General features: G+C 41.0%; 1 protein-coding gene across 3 annotated transcripts in view; it reads left to right on the forward strand.

The window, feature by feature from the left end:
- The first annotated feature begins 483 nt into the window (after positions 1 to 483).
- Positions 484 to 13,563, forward strand: part of SH3BP2 (SH3 domain binding protein 2) — a 36,234-nt gene continuing 23,154 nt past the window's right edge. Inside the window, exon 1 of one of the 3 annotated variants that reach the window (XM_027642974.1) lies at positions 484 to 531. The gene's annotated coding sequence lies outside the window, so the exon portion shown is untranslated. Of the gene's footprint in view, positions 532 to 644; positions 720 to 7,953; positions 8,056 to 13,563 lie in introns of those variants that run through there. The other 2 variants (XM_027642977.1, XM_027642975.1) reach the window with 2 other exon arrangements.

The following is a 13,563-nucleotide window of genomic DNA, read 5'->3' on the forward strand; positions in this document are numbered from 1 at the left end:
AACTTCTGGAGGTAGTGGAGTCACCGCCCCTGGAGGTGTTTAAGGAAAGCCTGGACGAGGCACTTCAGTACCATGGTCTAGTTGAATGGTGTGCTCGGTCACAGGTTGGATCTCAGAGGTCTTTTACAATCTATCCTGGCTCTGGACAGACCCGAGGCAGTGGCCAACGGGAGGGTTCAGCACACACAGCCCTGGCAGAGCCGAGCGGTGGCTGATTCGGGCCGGACCCCGGCAGAGCCCCCTCAGCACCCCCGACCCAGCCCGCTCCCCGCCCGGGCCCGCGGCCGCCCCGTGAGGGCGGTGCCGTCCCTCCCGCCGGCAGGTCCCGCCGGCAGGTCCCGCCGGCAGGTCCCGCTGGCGGGCCGGGCAAGGGAGGCGGGGGCGGTCCCGTCCCGGCAGGTGAAGGAAGGGGCGGGCGCGGGGCACACTGACCGCGGCGGGGCTGCGCAGCGGGGATGAGGAGTTGGTGTGGCGGTTGCGGCTGCTGTTGCTGCTGCCCGCGGAGCTGAGCCGAGCCGAGCCGCGGCTGAGGTAAGCGCCCTGTCCCCTCACGGCGTCCTGTCCCGGCGGGGCCGGGCGGAGGCGTTCCCGTTCCCACTCTCCGGCCACCGCCCCGCTCCACTCGCGCCCCTGTCCCCGCTCCCGGCCCCGCGCGTGTCCGCGCCACCCTTCCCCCCTCCCGCCGCTGCGGTGCCGGAGGGCGCCGGGAAACTCCTCGGGTGAGTCACGGGAGCCTCGGGAGCCGCCGTGCCGGCCGCCCCCGGAGAGCCCCGCTGCCGGGCGGGGAAAGGCGGCCCCGGAGCTGCCGCCCGGGAGCGGCCGGTTTCCCTGGGGAAGGTGCTGTTCCCGCTGCTGTGAGGGGAACAGCGGGAAGACGCCTTGTGTCTCCCCGTCCCGTGGGTTGACGCGTTCAGGTCGGTGCTGCTTTGGTCGCCTGCAGGTGGGAGGCGAGGTGGGGTCAGGTCACCGACCAGAGTCCACCCGTGTGAGAAGGAAAGGCTCTTTAGGGGGCGTAAAAAAGGTGTAGGTGCTTTCCTGTAGCTGTATTTCCCACTTATGTTGAGCTGCGGCTTTGGGCTGGCGGTGTGAGCTTCGGGAGTCATTTGGTAGCATGTTTCCAGTGATAGTCTAAATGTATGTTAAAGGATGAGGCAAGACGTTTTAGAGATGAAACGTGGAGTACAAATGCATTTGTGACAGCGTTTTCTTTAGTGTTATCACCTACTTCAATCGTGGAAGTCCCCTCCAATTTACTTGGGTCTGTCACTTCAGTCTCGGTGTGTAGTTCCCGTTCATCTACAGGTGTAGGCTCTGTGCAAGCTCTGTACTGTGCCTCTTGTATCAGTAGAGAGCAAGGACACCTGGTGTGTGCTTAGTTAATTTGTCAGCTTTTATCCCGCACGTGAGCAGTGCAAATTGGATGCTGCCATCCCAAATGAATTGAGAAGGTAGATAAATGTTTCCCATCCTACCATCCTGCCCGCTAAGACTTCTTTTCTTGAGTCTTGATGCTAGAAGAGTCCAGGTCAGTAGTGGGACTGAACTGGTCTTGTAAAATGTCTAACTTCATCATTACAGGTGCAGCAGTGTTGCTGAGCACTTGTCAGAGTCTCCTGCTGTTTGTGTGCTCGGATTGGCTGTGCATAGAGAGGTTTAAAGTTTCCTCTTGGAAATTAGTTGTATTAAATTGATATGTTTCCTACTGTGAAAAGCAAATTTCCACTTTCACTCTGCTCTTAGGTTTAGTGTCTAAGGGGTTATGAAACAAATTTAGATCTGAATAATTATACACCTCTTCTGTTTATTTTTGTTGTATTTGTACAGGAAATGTAGAGTGTGAGCCTCTGCAGTTTGTTTCCTTCATATATCTCTTTCATGCTTCAGACAAAAGCAGAATTAACTCGCTGTTTTTCTTTTAGGCATAACACGTTTCTTTCCCTTCCTGTTATTTTGGAGCCATCTTGCTGTTGCAGAAGAGCTGATTAATAGATGCACCTTGCCAATATTCCATTATTGAGGAGTCAGTCTGGGTCAGCTTAGTGGTGGGTTAAATGCTGTGTCCTGTTTGTCATGTTTTTGTTTTAAAATCTCCCAGCTTTCCACAAACTTCTCCACAAAGCATGACAAACTTCATACTAAAAGGTCCAGAAAGTAAAGATCTTTTTTTTTCCTTTTTTTAAGTTATAAAGGAGGGAAATGGGAAGATAACAGTTCTGGAAAGGGTTTAAACTTTCCAAAGCAGTAAGAATGAATACATCAAGATAAGTTCCAGCAGACATCTCAGGCAGGACTGTCTGAGTGAGAATTCCTGTGTTTGTGGCCAATCTGATCAGTTGACTGTGAATCTGGAAGCTCCTGCAGGCAGATGAACCCACTGTACTTCGAAGACCAGACTTGTAGTCTAATATTGCCGTTAGAAAATTTGATTACCCTACAAGTAAAGCAAAACAGGGACCATGAAAAGTTTCCTTCTTCCTTAAGTGGACATGAAGCAGTCTCCTTTGATGGAAAACCAAACATGGTAGTCACTTTGGTAATTAATGCTGAGTAGAAATGGAAATGTGTTAAGAACTGTTAACTTGTTCTTTACAGCAGTGAGACACAAACAGGGATGACCAAAAGGCACATAAATATTTGTCATTTTAACTGTAGGAAAAGTGCCTCTGACACTCAAGCCCTGGTGTTTGCACTGTTTGCTCTTTGCCCCGCAGCCCTTAGGTTGCTGGGACATTTGTTGCTCTAATGGAGGGGTATGTGTTTTAACATGACAGCATTGCCTTAGTGTTGCTGTGTCTTCCACTCTGTTTGGCATGGGATGTTAGACAATGGGCAACTTATGCTTTTGTCAGACTATCCAGCAGTTTCATAAGTTGTTTGGAATGTGCAGCCCTGCAAGTATTGAGTCCATTAATTGTTTCTGGCTTAAGCCCTAATCTTAAAAGCACTTACAGATGTAAGTAACCCTACTATTTGTAAACTGTTGGTTTGTGTTACTGTAGGATCAGGATTTTGGCTTACTACTTCTACCGGGCCTTGATGGAAAGTTCACAGAAGCTCAGACTCTCAGTAGCACTGATGAATAGCTCTGTAAGCAATGGTGAGGACTCCTAACAGTTAGCAGGGAACTGCCAAAATAAATTGGTTTTGCTTAGATTTAAAAGTGTTGGTTGATACAATGATTCTATCACAATGCATTTTGTCTTTTGATAGAGATTTCTGGTGGGAGAGAGAAAATAATCTCTTAGATGGCTACTCCTCTCTTGAGTAGCTAAGCATTCCTCTGGCCTCTTTTTTAAGGTAAACTTACTCCACAAAGGCATTTCCTGATAACATTGCTTCACAATTGCTTTTGAACCTGTGCTGTACTGGAACAGTGTTGGGAAGGGAGTTTTGGAGTCTAGAAATCAAAGGGACTTAAGGCAGCCTCAAAGGTAATCTGAGAGGCTCAATACATTTCTGTAAATGTGGTACTAAATGGAATGTGTATTTCTTATGATGTTATCACGTGTACATGTCACTGTTTGTTCCTCCAATATTAATGAACCATTGCTAAGTCTCTTGTTAATCAACACCCACCTCCTCCTTCTATCAACACTACTTATTTTATGCTAAAATTACTAAATGAGTTATGCCTTTTGTGATATATTGAGGGCAGAATTGAAGGCACTGAAGTTTTGATCAGTATAACTAGGCTGGGTATCATTGTAAACATTAAATAATTATTTATCATGTTGTATATTACAAACATTGTATCATTGGCTTGCTTGCTTTAGATGACTAGACTAGAGCACATGAGAGAATTCTTAGTACACTATGCTTTTTAAGAGCAATATGCTGACTACACAGAATTTCTCCAAGACCTGATTTTTTTTCAGTCTTGCCTCTTCTCCATACACTCCTATGTTGAATTTCTTTTTTCTTAAAAAGAAAGGGAGTTGAAGAGTCTACATTTTACCTAACACGTACAGGAATCTGAAAACAATTTTTCCTGAGGTAAGGGATTAATTTTGAACACGGCAATGGTTAGGGGAGAATGCAGGAACATGACTTCCTATGGAAACAAACCTAAATGTTGTTCTCCCCCTGTCCCAGCCTACCAGCATGACTGAAATCTATTTATTTTGTTTGTGTGCCAGCTCATTTCCAGTAATGACCAAGTTCTTATCTCTTCCAAGGTGGTGTTATTGCAGTAGTTGTGCATATCTGAATATCTTTGGCAGAAAGATACTTAAAGATGATGTACAGTGCACAAAAGGAATTACAATTGCTCAGAAGTCAGAGCCTGGCAATGCTTATGGCTTCAGCTCCTGTAAACTGTTTTTTAGGAACAGAGAACAGCTTGCATGCCTGTTGTAAGCATTCCAGTTGTGTGTTCCTGCCACTGTCACAGGCTGGTTCAACCAGGCTAATTCAGGGACACCTAATCTGTAGTTAGGGCTCTCTCTAAAGTACTTCTGGCAAAGCTACATGGAGAGCAGACATTCCGGATCTGTCTCCTAAAACAGTTGTAAAGAGCTGAGCTATCCAGCTGGTGTGAGATAAGCAAGTCTTTGGCTAAGTTTTGGAATAGCTGCTCGCTGAATTTTGTTGCTGGATTAATTTTCATGTGTATAGTTGCCCTCAGATAGGAAAAGCACATCTTTGCTTCCTTACAATCTTACCTTTCTGGAAAGGCCAAAGGTAAAATTCCAAGAAGGCCAGGGAATGCCTGTTTTCATCCTCTTGATGTTTGAAAATTCTCACTGTTCAACTGGTTATGATTAAAGCTTTATTTACTCTTAAGTTATAGCATCAGCTGATAAACTTTACATCATTAATCATGTATGATCAGAGTCACTTCCATCCTAATGGAACAGAAGGTATGTTTGAATCATTAGATATGTTCTGTCTTCCAGAAAATGCATGTCTTTAATTCCAACCATGCCCTACTCTTCAACTGTTAATTTGTCAAAGAAGAAACTTCCCAATTCAAACTTGCTTTGTATCCTTAGATTTTTAATTGGTAAACACTGTTTTCATAGTTAAATGCAACCATTCTACTGTAACTTATAAAAACAAGATATTTGTTTTGATCATGGTAGACCACTTCCTCAGATATGTTAGGGCAGGAGTACAGAAATTTGGGGTTCTGTGCTTTATAGTTTGACTGACTCTAATTTATGTAGGTGGTACTACTGTGTGTTGTAGTATGTGAGCACTTAAGGGTGACTGTGGTAATTCCTGATTATTCCAAATGGATTTAGGTGCCTACAGAGACTTTTATAGCATGGAAATGGCTTTAACTCTCTCATGGAACATTTACAAAACTTAATACCTGCACATAGATTTAAGATCACTTTATGGAAACTCTGCAGTGGTCCATGTAAACAGATTATGGTTTTTGTTGATTAATGCAGTTCACGTTGCAACTGAACTTTGTTTACATGTACAATACCTTTGACACATGCATGCACAAAGGACTCTCATACCTTGCTGTAAAACACCTCACTGATGTTCTCAATTGTTTCCGTGTGGGGATTATATTGCAACCCCCAAAGAGAAAAATTACTGAACATATATAACCAAGGCTTTTATTTCATTATCCCTTCAGCTCTGCCATAAATGAGAGTACTAGGAGAAACTTGGATTTATGCCTTTAATCATGAACTCACTTGTAAGGGCTCTTCAAACAGGAAATTTTTCATTCCAGATGTTTTCCTCAAAATATGAAAATGGAATTTCTATTGGAGCTCATATGGGAGCAAAAACTGAGTGAAGTATCAGCCTTAATAACTTTTTTAAAAATCTAGTGGCTGTACTGAGTAATATTTAACCTTTTTTGTGAGTGCCAAAACCCTGAAATTTTAGGATTCAATTCTTTCTGGCAGGAACACTGCACAAGTATGCAAAGGTCATGAATGAGGTCCCTATGAAGATGATGTCTGTATTTTAAGCAAGCATTTATTATTCACTTTCTTCCAGTGTGCCTGTACTGTGTGTTTTAAGCCTTTCCTCTAACTGGAAGAATAACATGCAGTTTTAAAAAAACCCCAGAAACTAAAATCCCTCATCATAGTAGCTGGAGCCTTAAAAGAAGCAGAAAAGGAACAGAGGAGGAGCAGCAATATGTACACTGAAAATTTACTTAAATATACAGTTCTTAGAGTTGGCTGTTGGTATTTTATGTTCTAGTTCATCTCCTGCCTTATAGCTGCTGTGTAGTTTTCCAGCACCTTGGCTTAACACTGTTACCAAGTTCCTGTTAAGTGATTAGTCCCAACTTGCTGTATAAAAACAACCTGCACATTGGGGTTTGAATGACATTCCTCATTCTTGCTTCTGGCAGTACTTGGAAAGAAAAGACTGGGGGAGTCCAGTGGCACCAGTGTGCATGTCTGGATGTGTTGCTACCTCAGATCTTTTTTTGTCTAAGCGTTGAGTAGAGAGAGAGAGAGATAAGTGTGCTGCAAGACCCATCTTGAAAGGTGATTTACGCATAACAGACATGACTAAAAGCAAAAGATTTCTCATTTTGGAGCAGAGCCAAGTAAATGAGGAGAACAAATAGTAGAAGGAAGTAAGAAGATTTAGGATTCCTAGGCTTACTACTGGGATGGTCAAGAAAATAAAACAGAAACATAGTGGGTGATGGAAATATAGTCTGCATGTGTGGACTGCATTTTCTCTCTTTTAGGTCAAGGATGTGAATTTAGATTGGACTTCAGTGACCTGAACTCCATTGTTACTCAGTGTAAATGTACTTCATTGTTGAAGTTCATGCTGAACTGCATCTTTTGGTGTTATTCTGCTGTAACAGATGGAAATAAGGTCAGATCTAGTTTAGCTGGCAGTATTCCTATTTAGATGAACCATGAACCTGTGCTGTGCAATTTAATAATTAATCATTAAAAAAAAGCAGGGCTTAATTCTCAATGCTTTTCAGCTGAGATGATTTAAATAACTCCAGCTTCATCTTTTATTAGCATTGAATTTCTCTTTTAAAGACATGCAAAATAAAAAACAAGGACCCTTGAAGGAGGGAGATCTTATTTAGCACACTAGTTTCCACTTCCATGTTCAGTTCTTCTCCAGACAAATAAGCTTCCTATTCTTCAGCAGAGTTTTACTCTGCTGAAATCAGTCACTGAGATGTCTTTATTTTTATTAATACAGCACTCCAGGGCTACATCTCACATCCTGAAACTGATTTTAATAAATGTAAAAGGGTGGGTTACTCATTTTCATTTTTTGTGTAATAACTGCTTAGTGGTGAAAAAGGAAGAAGAAAGGTGGAAGTAGAGTGTTGTGAATACCCTGGTCTTATCTGTTGAATTATGTCTTGTAAGACCAAAAAAAAATATAGTGGTTTGGTAGGAAGCTTCGTTTCCTTGTTCTAATTTTAACTTCAGCTACTGTAGTGATAGAAACAGTCAATTTTTATAAATATAAATTTTATAAAGACCTATAGAATTAGAAACTACGTTTTTATCTGTGATTCCTTTCAATACCTTCATATTAATCTTATTCCAAGTGAAAATCTCTTTGAAATAGTCCTTCATATCATACGTTATTAGCTCTTCCATGATTCTACAAGACATACCATACTTCTTAAAGTTCTGACTTGAGTGAGGGACAATCCCTCTATTGGTAAAATATTCTAGAAAAATATTCTATTTGTAAAACTTGTTAAGACTCTGCTATAAAGTAAAAAATTTTGGTTTAAATGCCACATCTTTACAAATTTCCCCTAGTTCCCCTTAACTTCATCAGAAGTTGCTTGCATGCATCTAAATGCTGAGGTTGGCATTAAAACCAGAAAATAGTTACTTGAGAGCCAGTTCCTGCAACCAAGCAGCAGAGGCTTAAATTATTAGTCTATAATCTTGTGACAACCCTACTAAAAAGAGTAAATCATTACCTTGATGTTGCTTAACAGTAATTCTATTACAACATGGCACATAATGGTTGGTTTCTCTTACACCCAGCTGGAGCTCTGAAGGGACTCAGTTCAGTGTATTACAATTGCAAGACAGCTGTTTCCTCAAGCAGGAGCATCTCTTATCCTGGAGCATTGTGGTATGATTTTATTGCAGAGGTGGCATAGGTTGTTACTGAACTTTTTTTTTTTTTCCATTACATGCTCTCCTAAACCTTTTACATGAGTCTAGTAATCACACTGTTTTGACTGAGCTTATGTACTGAAGTCAGCTTCTGGTATGTCCTTATATTGATAAAACTGCACACTTTAGATACATAGGCTTGTGTAAGAGCTATCCATCTTTCTTGTGTTCTGTACTTTTCTGTATTCCTGGAAGGATTAGCATTTTTTTCTATTTTTCTTCTGATAATGATGCAGAGAGAAATTTAGCACAAGGAAACCTGGACTATGAGCCTGCAGGTCCTATTGACAGATGAAAGGCTTGTAATTTAGCTAATTCAAAACTGATCTGTAAGCTTGACTAATCAAAATGAGGCACTTTGAGCTATGTTTGGGCAGAAAAGTGACCTGACTTGCACAGCTGCTGAGCATCTGCAGCTGTTAATTGCCTTTAATCAGTCAGGCTTAAACACTCAAGCTTTCCACTGTAATTTTTCAGTCAGTTAATCAGACTCCACTGTCATGCCAGGTAGGCACGTTTCCAAAGCACTGTGTGTTTTAAGTCAGCGAAGTGGGATTTGTGCACACAGACTCTTGTACATGTTGTTTGGAGAAATACACTTTCTTCTGTCAAAATGGGATGTACCACATATAGGAATATGGGACAATCAATCCTGTGCAGTCTCTGATGTCTAGGAAAGAGTGCTTACCTTCAGTATTTAACTGGGGCCTTGCATTAGGACTGTAAATAGGCGAATACACTCATCAGAATGCTGACCAGAAGGCAGAATACCCATTGCAGGAGGGGCACACAAGTCTTGCTTATAAGGTTAGTAGTTTTCTTCCCCCTAAAGAGCTGGAGGTAGAAAACCACCTTGAAAAATATTAGTGAGCTTGTATGCAACAGAGTTGTCATCCTGGCTTTGGGAGAACCCAAACAAATAATAAGATGATGCACAGTCTGGCACAAATGTATTCTGGTCCTGCCACCAATATACTTGTGTGGGTACTCTTACTCAGGAGTAAATTAAGCATGGCAGACTGCTAGGGTTATGGTAGATAAATACTTGGGGTGTGACTGTGCAGTGGGGGAGGAGAGGAAATTTGGAAGGGAAAGAGGAATATTTTAAATGTGTTCTTCATGTTTAAACTAGGAGAAGAGAGTTAGATAGCCAAACTGTTCTCTAGCCATGTAGAGGAAATTACTGTGTCTGTGGGAAACTGTTATGGGAAGAACTCACAGTGAAATTCTTTTTTCCTTCAGAACTCAAAGCCTCAGTGAGTCATTTGCCTCCTGCTTTTCCCCCAGCCCTCCTCCCCCCACCCTGAGAAAAATAGAAAAAGCCCTTATTTTTGTCCTTTGGCAAATACCAGAGCTGTTGTGAAGAAGGTTGTAGTTCAGAACACCACTGCTCCAAGTGTGTGAAGAGGCCAATTGAAGCATTGTCAGGGACACGAGTGGATTTGTTGAATCTCACATCTTCTGCTTTGAGGTGAAGATAACCTCTCTGACAGTGATGGAAACAATGCTGATAAGATGGAATACCATATTTCCAAATGTACACGGTACTAGACGATATCAAAGTGATTAAGTCTGGAAACTTATCTTTCATGTTGGCACTATGCCTGCTGTGCCTCTGCTGCCAGGCTGTTTCCCCGTGGCTGCATGGCATCCCTGCTCCTTCAGTGGAGAGCAGTTGTGTTCCTCCTCCTCTCTGCAGGCTGATGGCTCCTGTGCTTAGCCAGGAGAAATGAATCCTAGAGAAATGAGAGGACTGCTGGGGGTAGAAGGATATCTTAGTGGGAGAGAAGGGTGTCACAGTGATGCTGATGCCACCTGTGCTCTTGCACTCTGGGATTTGGCTCCCCAGCAGAATTGGGTTGGCAGGTGGCAAGAACTTAGTGACAAATCTGTTCATGACTGAAGATGCACTAAGTGCTGTTCTAATGGGCTTATCATGCTACTTAACAATGACCTGTTAGTAGGAAACTCAGTGCTGGGCAGTTGAACTGGGAGTTGGGTCTCTTCTTCTAAGTTGGAGATCATACTCCAAGAACTGTGGCACTTGATTGATGAACTTTGTTTATTGAGACAAAGCCAAGCAGAAGAAATTTGCAGATGAGTCTTTGCTATGAAATCTGGCAAATAGAAGTATTTTTGCTTGAAACTCTTAATTTGGCAACTTTACACAATTCCCTTCCTTCCTGGAGTGTTCTCTTCCGTTTTAGATAGCAAAGAACATACTAATTAGATGTTTCTATTTAATCTTTGTTTCTATGCCTATGCCATTTCTATCTTTCCAATCAACATACTGAGTAATTTGCCTGCCACATGTTACTCATCCCCTGTAATTTTTGTAGCTCTAAGGAGATGAAGTGCATGGCCTGGTGGAATTTTGCTCTAAACGTGATTGCTCGTTTGTGTTAATTGAGAAGGTATATGGAAGAAACACACCTGACATACGAATCAGGAGTTGTGAAGTGTCATTCTCACAGAAACAAAAGTTGTGGAAGAGCTTTGTCTCCCACACAGTCTTTACCAGTTGTAGCAGTGGCATTGAGCAGACTTCCTTTTTTTTTTTTTTTAGTTTCTTATTGTTGGGTTTTCAGGTTTTTGAGCAACTCGCAGATAAAGACCAAATATTAACTTGGCCTGATGCTTGGGCATGAGTCCACATAAAAAGCAAATACAAACTTGATCTGTTCCTAATAGTTCTGCGTTAAGAAGATAAACTATATCACTGTTCACTGTGTAACCCTTAGTCACCTAAGGGCTGATGTTTTTATGTTGTGTATTTCAGCAAGATTACCTAGAGAAAGAAGGAGCTTTGTATTAGAATGAAAAGGGTTGATGGTAGTGTTCTGTGAGTCCTGGAGAATAGACTCCTTGTTGTTTCTGACTGAACAATTTAATTTCCAGCCAAGTGGAATGAAAAATAAAGAAAAATTATACAGCATTCCAAAGGAGAAAAAATGTGAGCGCTGAGATTTCAAGGTATAAAGTACATAGCAAGAACTCTTTCAAAAATTCTCCTGTCCTTTCTGATGAAAGGCTTATTTTTTCACATTCAGTTAAACTATAACTGGTGCAGCCTTTGCACTTGTTATTCTTGACTGTACTGTGCCAGCTGCTGGTTCTCTGGTAGACTGCACAGGAGAGGAAGTGGCACTGGAGCAATGGATATGACCCACAGTGAGTTTATGATTATGTTAATCTTTGCTAATCTGTGATGATGCCAAATTTAGAAATTTTTCATCAAATTCTGTAGACAAAATTGTTCTAATTGTTTTAATACGTAATGGGATAGTTTTAGTTTGAAGTGTTGGGATTGTTAGGTTATGATCTGTTGGAGAATTAACTGACAGAAATTGAAAATTAACTCCATTATATCTTGGAAATGTTTTTCATTCAAATGCTCGCCTGCTATTTAAAAATAAATTACTAGAATGCATGAAAGATTGTCATATGCTTTCTGGAAGAAGGGAAGGCTTTTTGGACAGTGTGCAATGCACTTGTAATGCTTTCTAGTACACCTCTAAAGCTGAGAGTTCATTTTATGGCTGTGGATATAAACGTGTTATCAAAGTGCAGCTGTACTTTGATGGTAGTGTTCTGCAGCACAGCAAAATAGCAAATGAATGGTGAGTCCTGGAGAATAAGACTCCTTGTTAGACTGTATTGCAGTACAGCTGTACTTTGATATTGTTATTATGTGCAGTTTTTTAGAGGATGTTGTGTATCAGTCTGCATGGTTTCAAATACAAAATAAAATATCACGAATAGTATTAAGTATTTTTAAAGTGTGCGGAAAGAGCACTTTTTCCTTGAAGTTCAGCTTTAAAGACCTTTTATTTTGTGGTGGCTGTAATGCACACAGCTGAATCAATGAATTTATGACATGTAGGATCTGTCGTTTGGCTTGGGTCTGGGTGAAATGCTGCTGTGTTTACTAGACAAAGATGTCAAGTTTGATTACTTAGGTTGAAACAGGACTAATCCCATTGACCCAAATTCCTGAATTTTCTTTGTGCAAATGAAATCCAGCTTCAACTCTTCATTGTGTACAACAAGTGACTTGTATTTAGAATGCCTTAAGATTACCTAGGGGGTGTGTAGCGGGAAGAGACTGTGTAAATATTGTAAAAGCTTTTGCTGGAAATGTTGTATGCTCCATATGAATTCTGTGTAGGAACAAAACTTGGAAATGAAAGAATGCTGTACAAACTCCTTGGACATAATGACTATTAGTTCTAGGCAGTGAACAAAACATAAGATTTTGGAGGTCATGAAGAAGGAAGCCCTTCTGTCATAGTCAATTCATCTCTGTAAAGAGTCTGGCTGCACTGTTTTAAAAGTGCTTTTCAAGAAAACAGTACCACAAAGAATGGTGCACAAAGGCCATGTGTTCTTTGTAGCTTATTCTGCCAAGAAGAAGGGTTGCTGAAGTTTGTAACATACACCATTTCTTGAAGAACTAAATTTATATGTATTTTTATATATGTGTGTGTGTGTGTGTTTCTTTTTTGTCTGTAATAAAGAAAAGTATGTTTTGGAGGTGAAAAGTCACTGAGGCCAGGATAGGAATAGCTGTGTGGAGTCAGATCTGAGGAGTGCTAGCTGAAAAGTGTAAGAACTGGGCACAGATACAGAATATTCTTCCAGCCAAAGAATTTGCAGCTCAGAGGCTTACTAGTGTCATTTTGAAGTACCAGAAGCTGAAATCTTGGGATCTGAGATGGATTTCTGTATTTGCAGTTTCTCACTTGCTGTGCAGTAAGTGAGATGCACTACGCCTTTTTTCTTTTTTTTTCTTTTCTTTGTTTGTTTTTCTTTTTTTTCCTTTTGAATGCAACTCTACAGCTTTGGAGACATAGGTCAATGTCAGGCTAATCCTTGCTCTTGGAGTTCATTTAAACAAGATTGAAGGGGAATGAATTTTTTTCCTTTTGGTCATACTTCTGAAACAAGTAGTGATTTCCTGAAGAAATGATAATATAAAAGGCCAATGTCCAAATTGTCTTGTAGAAGAAGCATGTGATTATACATTTTCATGGTTAAGTGATATTAATTGACCGTTCCCTCTCATGACCTCCAAATTAGAACTGTTTACTGCTCTCTTTCTGACCCAGTTTTGTGGTGCACATTTGTTTTAATTTTGAAATCTTTACTTAAAATCCCAACTACACGTGATGTGGTGTTCATAACTAAATTCAGCTTTTGTAGAAAGTGAGCATGGTCTTAGAGAGATTTTTCTTTCTGGTGCTCATTAAAAAACAAAACAAAACAAGATCCCATCAAAACCCAAAGGTAATATTTACCAAAGTGGTGAAATTCACAGTAGCCTTAAATGCTGGTTATTCTAAGCCGTGCTCCTACCTGTTTCAGTCCTTTGATCTAGTGTTTTGTGAGGAAGGAGTGGCAAAATGCTCCCATTTTACAACATCCTTTAGAAATGGATGAAGAAGTTTGTATAGTGATTTTTAAG

This window comes from Corapipo altera, unplaced genomic scaffold, assembly GCF_003945725.1.
Source record: "Corapipo altera isolate COAL_440 unplaced genomic scaffold, ASM394572v1 22, whole genome shotgun sequence".
Lineage (NCBI taxonomy): Eukaryota > Metazoa > Chordata > Aves > Passeriformes > Pipridae > Corapipo > Corapipo altera.